Source organism: Mustela nigripes, chromosome 9, assembly GCF_022355385.1.
Source record: "Mustela nigripes isolate SB6536 chromosome 9, MUSNIG.SB6536, whole genome shotgun sequence".
NCBI lineage: Eukaryota > Metazoa > Chordata > Mammalia > Carnivora > Mustelidae > Mustela > Mustela nigripes.
Genome location: NC_081565.1, coordinates 34234801 through 34244141, shown reverse-complemented (window position 1 = coordinate 34244141; position 9341 = coordinate 34234801). Strand labels below are relative to the sequence as shown.

At 31.8% G+C, this 9341-nt stretch overlaps 1 protein-coding gene across 3 annotated transcripts in view; it reads left to right on the top strand.

Annotated features, from left to right (window-relative positions):
- The window catches only part of ZCCHC7 (zinc finger CCHC-type containing 7), a 243368-nt gene that overhangs the window by 213848 nt on the left and 20179 nt on the right, over window positions 1-9341 (top strand). The gene's annotated exons all lie outside the window — the stretch shown is intronic.

The following is a 9341-nucleotide window of genomic DNA, read 5'->3' as shown; positions in this document are numbered from 1 at the left end:
GCATCTTCTACTGGAAGATAATAAACATCTGAAGAGTTTTTGCACTGAGAAAGCAATAATACACTTTTCCTCTTCTCCCCTGCCCACCAGTCTGTTCTCTATCTTCCTGTTCTGAAAAGATTTTGATTGTTTTTTTATTACTCACGTCATTTAATGATTACATCATGGTATCTCAGTCTTCCTGGACTACATTCATTAAATTAAAGGGGAAAAGTATGCTAGGAGCCATAGAAAAAATAATAATAATCAAGTATCTTTAAACTGTTATATTATCTACAGTCCATAAGCACACAATCCATAATATCTTCCATAATCATTTTTCTGGCTTTACTGAAATTTTTTGCACATTTTTAATGAAACTAAAAAAAGCTCAATGTATCTTTCATATAGAACAATTCAACTGTCATATCCTTAAGTTCCTCTTAACTTACTCAGAATATATAAACATCTGCTTAATATCATTCAGGTTATTCAATTATCTGGGTTCCTCTTATTCTGAATTTAGGCTAAATAGAAGTAGAAAACATAATTTACTATGGAATCAGTTGACTAGTGCTCAGTGTTACGAAGCTGGTTTTTAATATTCAACTTAAATAATTTTGGTAATTCACCATAGCCCTGGTAGTCATTTTTTCATATAATAAATGTGCTACACTGAGTAAGACACAATAATAAAAATTGTTCTTATTGTTACATAGTTATAACAGTGTTATAAAAGCTGTTCCTTAAGGTTAACATATCAAAAAGGTTTTGGTTATAGGAATTCAAGTGGCAAAAATAGAAAGGACAAAGTTTGACAAAAACATGTCCTCTTACTGCTCTCCTCTTGTAGAAATAAAAAGTAAACCATGACTCAAACTACCAATATGTCTATCAAGGCCCAGGATGCAAGGAATAATACATGTTTTCATGAGGAATATGTTTTCATATTCTGTTATCACTGTTAAATCTATATAAAAATTCTCAGTGGAAAGCTATGGTTCCTCAACTATCCTTCAGTCCCAAATTGGGTTTTGTTAAAATATTTAGTGTTATACCAAAACACACATGTACATGCCCCTGTGTATGTTAAGACACATATCTTACAGATATAACCCATATGGATATATCATGTTTATACTTATGTAGCAGATTTTTTGTCCTCACATGCTGGGGTGAAATCATTGTAGCCTAAACTTGATTGAAATCCAGTCATATATTTTTCAACATCATAGTCACTTTTTATAACTACATAGCAGTTTTCTTCATCAGTATTTTTATTAATAGCCTAATGATTTGGCAATTTCATTTCTTTTTCCTTTTCCCCTAAGTTAGAGAATTCCAGCCTTGAAAACTTGAAGTGTGGGAAGTATTGCTCTAAAGACACTCTTCATTACTTGCACCTATATTCTTTTATATAACTATCATAGAAGGATAGAAATCGGTGTTTAGTATAACAGAATTATTTGAAGGGTTGTTTGATATTATAGCCTTTGAAAAACATTTTAAAAAGAATAGTTGGGAAAAAACAAGTGAAAACAGAATGAATTTGCCTCTGGGGGAGTTACAATATATTCTGTTTATAAGTATAACAGAATCGTTTTGAAAGTCTGTTTTTCTCACTCTGGAGTTCTGATTAATTTTTCAAAATAATACTGCAGGTAACTATCATGATTTCTAATTGTCAAGTTTAAATTAATACTTAGTAATTCAGAATTAGTTTACTATGCATATATAAATGGTAAACTAGTACAGATACAACGTGTGTCTACGTATCAGTCCATCTAAAATAAAATCATTAAGTAATTAGGTATATGCAAATCCAAATGTTTATAATTAAGCAATATTTAATCTTGAATAAAAGCAAGATGCATGGTGAGTTTCATCATCTTCAGCCCTTTTACTAGGCGATGGACTGCCATCTATTGACTTATAGTAGCCCTCACATGTGAATGTGCCATCACTCCGCAATGACCAAGCAATGAAACCTAAGTTAGAATTGCCACTGTATATTCCTTTAAACCAGTCTTCTTAAAACTCTGGAAATTTCCGCATTTAATCATTGATTAATTTTCTTTAACTCGAAAAGGGTCCATTTCTTACCCAAAATGAACTGTGCTTTTGGGGGAATAAGTTGATTAGTGTTTATCCAGTTTGGAAATGCCTACATTGAGAAATTTTCAGTTGCTTTTATCTGCTTTTTATCAGTAAGACCAGAAGGACATTTAAACAGCTTAAAGTTTGACAACTACAATTTAAGGTCTATTTAGGAATTGCTTTCTTTCTTTAAAATAAAAAGTCTGTAGATTAAATAGAGCATTATTTCTCATACACACAAGAAAGATGGTGAAGTTGATTGGTATAAGGGGACTTGTAAAATGTTCCAAATCAAAAATTTCTTAAGACACATTCTAAAGTAAGAAAATTAAAGAAAGGAAATGTTCATTGTTTTCAGCAGTTAAGTGAGATAAAAATAAAGTCTTCTTAACAGCTTGTATCTGAATACGACCTAAAATAGAACAGCTTCTTAACCAAACTTGACTGGACTTCATTAAAAATAACTAAGACCATCATTCTAAAGGGTACATGCCAATAAAACTCTGATAAAAAGATACTTCATGTATATCTACATAGATACATATGCATATTATGTATGCATGTTAGAACAACTAATTTAGCTATGTCATTTTTCTGGTATATTTTTCTGGTATATTTTAATGACTATAAACTTATGCCATATAATTCAATGACTTTAGACAATCACTTTGGAGCCCTGCATGGGAAAAAGAAAAATATATTATTTTTACTTAGCAATTAAGTAATTTCCCCAAATAGTTTATGTATTTACTCCTCCAGAAACATTTGTAAAGTTTTTTAAATCTTCAATACTATACCACTGTTCTTGTATTTTAATCTCTGTTATATTTTCAGATTTTGGTAGCCTGACTTTGAATATTCTTTTTCATCTTTCAGATAACTCAGTCTAGATAAAATTTTCCCTGTTGAACTATTCAAGAAGGAAAGTCCCTTCCCCCATTCCCTGTCATTTCTAGTCTCATTTATATTAAAAATCCTAGGCCAAAATGGCCACCAACAGAGTTTTACAACCAACAGAATTTTTAACTAGTAAAGGCTATAATTTGACATGCTTTGGACATTTTGTTAATCTTGTTTTTAATCTACTTACTTTAAAAAAAGTAACTAGGAGTTTGCTATTTGGGGGCTGTGTGTGTTAAGAATCAAAAAGGACAATACATCTTTTATGTTTAATTTTGCGCTTGGATTTCTTTGTGTGCTTTGTTAAAATATGTTACAACCTACTATCTTTATAGCTAACAATTTAAATAGAAAGAAATTGTAACTTTTTTGGAAGAATTGCCTTTTAAATGTTTCTTTTTATATGGTGTTTGGAATGCCTAGAATTCACACTTAAAAAGTAAAATACTTGCTATCAGGGAAATGGGTAGGAGTAGGATTTCTTTGCCTTCCTGTCTAGCCTAGTAAAAAGCTGGTGACCGGAATTCAGTAGTAATCTGCAATGTCTTACCTGAGCTAGTTTAATGCCAGAGTGTATCTTATGGACCATAATGAACAGTTTCGTTTCCTTTTGCTCCTCAGTTTTTCTCTGCTTACTTGGGAACATCAATTTAGAAATGTGTTTTCTGGGTTTTCACAGTATGGAAATGAGGGTTTTACACTAAAGGAGAATGTTACTCTAAAGCATCCTATGCCATGCCACACAGAAGGTAACCCTAAATGGGAACAGATTTAAATTGAACTCTAGAGCTATGCTCTAGTCCAAAAGGGAGGAATAACAAAGTGGAATTTGGTTATGAGGCAAAAGGTATCCAAAAGTTTTTATCCTGGAATTGTGATGTAAAATGGTATGGGTAATAGTTTTCTAACTGCCTAACCCTGAAGTGCATTTTTTAAAAATAACTTAAATGAAAAATTGAGTTTCCAGAAGTCAGCCCAAGCTAGAATCTTTTCTTTTTTGCGGGGGAGGGGGTGGAGAACACCTCATTCTCTCTTAATTGAATACGTATTGGGAATCCTAAATCTTTTTCTGAGAGCTCTTTGGCTACATAAGCAGAACTGCAAAACCCATAAGAACCCATCCATAAAAGATATGATATGTCCTTTTCCATGGGTGTGTTTAAGAAGATAGAACTGGTTACATACTGTTTTTAAAGTGTTCTATAACTCCAGAATCAAGTGAGAACTAGGCCACATTCTATTTTGGAACATTTAAATCAACTTTTGGGGGGGTACCTTATCTTGAGGCCTGGCATACAGATTATCATATACAAATTCATCTCAGAGGCTCATATTTTGGTAGTTCAGTTCACTTTGCAGACTTCCTCAAGAACCAGGAATACTCTTGTTTCAACTGTAGGGGTTTTCCCCCCCTCAGGATCTGGTATTGCTGTTTCAATGTTTTGATGGGTTAAAAGTTGCTATTGAGATTTTATATCTGTCAATTTTCAGAGATTTAGTTTTCACAATAAATATGCCCTTACTGCTGAAATACTACTAAGGTGAGTGTAATCATGCTGTGATGATTCAGAAGCACTCAGCTATTTTGCAGTACCTCAAGGCTGTCTTCCCATTGTACTACAAAGTAAATAGGAAAATGCTTTGTTTCAAGTTACTTGGTGTCTGACTAAAAACAATTTCTGAATGAGCACTGGTGACTATTTTCTGTTTAACAGAGATAGAAAAGACATTTGGACAGTGACTAAAACTTTAAAATATTTTTTGGATGGAAAATTTATGTGAATGCTTATATATATATTTAAATACTCACCTTGTTCTTAAAGTGTTTAATGTCAACATTTTGCTAGCAATTTTTACTTCAATCTCACCATGTTTAGAATTTAGTATAAAATGTACTTACTACATTTACAGAGTAGGTCAACTGAGTTTTCTTTCTTTTTTTTTTTTTTTTAATAAATCTTTATTTCGCTGGCATGTTGGACCACATTTTTCTAGAACTTATCATTGAAAGCAATTGGAAAATGCAATTTCAGAGCAAATGAAACCTGGAATTATCAATCTCAATAAATGAGATTCATTTAAAAATAAATACAGTTTGCCAAATCATCCAAAAGCCATTTTCTAAAGCTTCTGTGAAAGAAAGAGGAAAAAGTGAACATTGTGAATTATAAATGCACATGTTATTTTTCCCCTCACAGTGTTCCTCAGAAATGTAGACATTGTATGTATACAAACTTATTAATGAATGGGAGTAGAATAAAATTTAGATTTGTATGGAATTCATTATTTATTTAGTGACACACATAGGAGAGCCTTCATATATTCTTCTTTTCTAAGAAATACTGAGCTGTCATTGCCTTCAGAGTGAATTTCCAACTTTTTGACTTTCAGTATTTTAATGTGAAAATTAATTTGTTTTAAATGAGAAATCAATATGGCATATTTTGAGTAGATTTTTTCTTGTGTTAAGATATTTAATATCAAGTGCTTTATGACATTAATTCTCTTATAAATTTAAGTATTTCAGATAATCAAGCAATGAAAATTATGCAGCAGTCACACAATTTATAAAAGATTCCTTATAAATGGTTTGACCTGGGTGCAGCTGTGTTTTTCCCATCTTCTAAATATCTGAAGATATGTCCTAGTCACCGATCATCGTGTCATTTTTTAGGTAGCGCATGTTGTTCAGTAATAAACTAATTGAACCTAAAGTTCTACTATAAACAGTTAACTTTTTTTATTTGACAAAAAAAGTCCCTGTGCCTTTTTGTCTGCCCCTTAGTAGCTGGGGACAAATACCATTGCATTTAGGACTTCCGTATTTACTATAGGGGCTTCAGGTTTTACTTCTGTTTTAAAAATTTAAGGGAATGCTTATTGTGGACTTTTTTTCTTTTTTCCTGTTGGCAAAGATTTCTCCTGAGATTGGTAGAAGGATGCAAATTAATTTGAACTTTTCAGAGCCCTTTCATGTTCCCTTAGGTGTTGTCACCTTTACTTACAAAGGAATTATAGTTAGTCATTATAGGGGCAATTGCTTCTTAATACTTACATTCTGTGGTAATAAAATTTTATTTCTAAGTATTTGTAATTTTAATATATAACACTTTTAAAGTATTTTATTCTCCTTAAGAAACACATACATTCTTCACATAATTGCAAATAAAACTACGTTGTTTTTTTTTACTTAAAACTCTACATTTTGAAATAGGGCTCCCATTATAACAAAAATCAATATAAACGGGTAGCCTGAGAATGTTCAAAGTCCAGTTTAACACTTCATGATGTTATGTAATAAATTATATAATAAATTATAGTTTAAAAATCTGAAATGTTGAATGATGCCTATTCTTTGTCATGTTAACCATGCATAAAGAGAATAGAAGTATTATGTAGAATAATTTTAGCATATTTAAGTGGTTATCTTTCATATGTATTTTGAACAGGTGATTCATGCCATTCCTTAAATAAATATATTCCACCTGATTGAACTTGTCATAATCTTCCCTGGACATTTTAGTGCAAGAGTAAAAGTAGATAAAGTATACTGGACCAATGATACTTGTATTAAACATCCCTTTTTAGTAGTCATGCATGTAAATGACATGGTAGATTACAGTAATTCCTAACAGGTCTTAAGTATTTAGGAATCACTTAGTTACTCACAGTCATGATCAACCATAACCTTTAAGGGTTTTGGTCAGTCATTTGAATAATCTGCAGGGAAAGACTCCTGAAAGAACCCCTTGACTTGTTGACATGAACAGTCTCTCTGAACTAGTGTTACATTTTCTGTTACGGTGTAAACTGTATTAGTAATCTTAAATTGAATTAAGTTCAAGATTTTAAAAGCAAAATCTCTTAAATGACTAAAAGTTAATGAATTATTAATAAAATCAATCAGATTTTAGACTTGAAGTTCATTTGCCATTTGATCCTCACATATAAGAAAGTCATAAGAGTTATGTTTTTGTACATTTGAAATTATTTTCTTTCAACTACTTTGAACTCAGCAATGGTCATCCAAAACTAATATCCTTGGTTTTTTTTTAAATATCAAAAATATTATATGAGGAAAAATGCTACGTATTTAGAAACCATTTAACCAAAATAAATAAATAAATAAAATTTAATACCCTTGGAATTAAAATAGACCTTTGCCTTATCTGGTGTACCAATACACCAATGTAGATCACATTTCAAAACAAGAGTTTCTCCATGGGAATGTTCAGAAACCCATATTAGCTTTGTAAAAAGAATTGATGTGTATAAATCAGTTGGTAATAAAGGTACCACATTATTTTCATGCCTTTTTTCAAAATTCATATGAAGTCAAATCTATTAGATTAATTATAAAATCATCTTTATAACTTTGTAATGTATCTGTGTCTATAAATACTAATATTATGTAAATATTGTTTACATGTATTTGTGGATTACCTCACATTTCTTTTCAGTTAGAGTAACTAAATTTTGGATTGTTCATTAGCTTTGCTTATACAATAAAACCTCAGTTTGTCTTTCTTGGATCTCTCCTGTTTCCTTTTTTTATAGTTATACCTCCTCATACAGTTATTCCTCCTCATTTTACTGAAGTCCTTAAAAAACATGCTATAAAATTGTTTTAAAGAGGCAGACTTATTTCTGAGAAAATTACTAGGAAATGTTGTTCTTATTATAATAGAGAAAGGAATGCCAGCTTTGGGATCAGACATTGGCTTATATTCTGGCTCTTTAATATACTTAGATGGTCAAACCTAGTTAAAATATTTGACTTCTAAGATCCTTGGTTTCTTCATCTGAAAAATGGGGATAGTGCTTTCTCGCTTTAAGTATGCAATGAGATAATAAATGTAAAGTACTTGGCACAATACCCAGTACCTAGCTCATATTCAACACTGTGTGAGCTCCAGTAAAGCAAGCCCATACACACCTCACACCTATAGAGATGGCCTCTTGACTAATAGCCCCAACTCAGATTACCAGATTATATTATAATGTCTTTTGAAAAGACTGTTAATTTGCCTAAGATGAGGAGATTCATAATGACCTCTTTACTTTCTGTCTCCTAAAAATGTTTCCTTATAGTTACTGAAATCAAAATACTCACAAACACTGTCTTCTGTTAACAAAAGTATTTACCTCACTTTTCATTTACTTACTATTTATGTCTTTTCTAGAAATGTAGGTAACTTTTAAGTACAACAAATTTAAATTATTTTCTTAATTTGATTTGTCTAAAAATCATAAAGACATTTAAGAAGTAGATCACAAAAATATTTAGGCTACTTTTCCTCCTAATGTACCATATAAAGATACAATGATATCATTTTGAAAATATATACATAATATAATTAATATGTTATAAACATTCGGTTCTTAAGTGGCAACTTCAGTATCATCTGAATATAGTTATCAGGAGCAAATGAAATTACATAAGTCTTCAGAATAATGTGAAACTGAACAATTCTCACACACACACACACACACACCCCAATTATAATACTTTCTGCTAGGGGTAGAGGGTTTATGTTAATCAGATGAGAAAGGAAACAAAATAGCGTATCAGTTTTTTTGTACTTCAGATGAAACTGCTTCATGCCTTCACATGACTGATGCCAGAAACCAGCTTGATTTCACAGCAAGATGCTGAGGTGTAAGAGCTTGGTCACTCTTACAGACTTCCGCATGTATCCTCTTATATGTCCAGCAAAAAAGGCAACACAAAATTAAGCATTTTCTCAGTGCCTGTGATTTGTATTCTTTCAAAGAGCATTACTATTCCATATTGGTTCTTTATTTTAAGAAAAGCCGGAGCTAGGATAAGGCGTATTGTAAAAGCAAAAAAAAAAAAGCATTACTCTCCCCTCTTTAGACAGGCCCTTAGAGCTGTGGAATTCCCTGCCTTTGTGACTGTTGGTTAAGACCATTTCAGGCGAATAAGCACGCTTGTTTGGGGTGAGGGGTTGGGGGGAGTATGCTGTGTGTAGTAAGTCATGTGGAGTTATGGTAAAAATGAAAATCTTGGTGTTTATTTGAATCCTCTGTGTTTTAGCTAATAAATAGAATAGAGCCACAGCTCTGTTATCTCCAGTTTTTCACTGATGGTTTCTATACAGTTGTATGCAAAATATTTAAGCAAATTTGAGGATGTTAAGTACTTCGTACAGTTGGAAGACGTATATTAATGTGGCTTCTCTGTTTTATAGTCCACCCAAATAAACATTCAGATATCCACGGATTCACACATGTACGTATTCTTTTCGGTCCCTTCCCCCCACATCCTGTCTTCACTCCCTTCTTCTCCCTCCACCCTGCTTCAAAGCTTGTGGTCCTTTTCCATCCATGTACTAAAAGGTTCT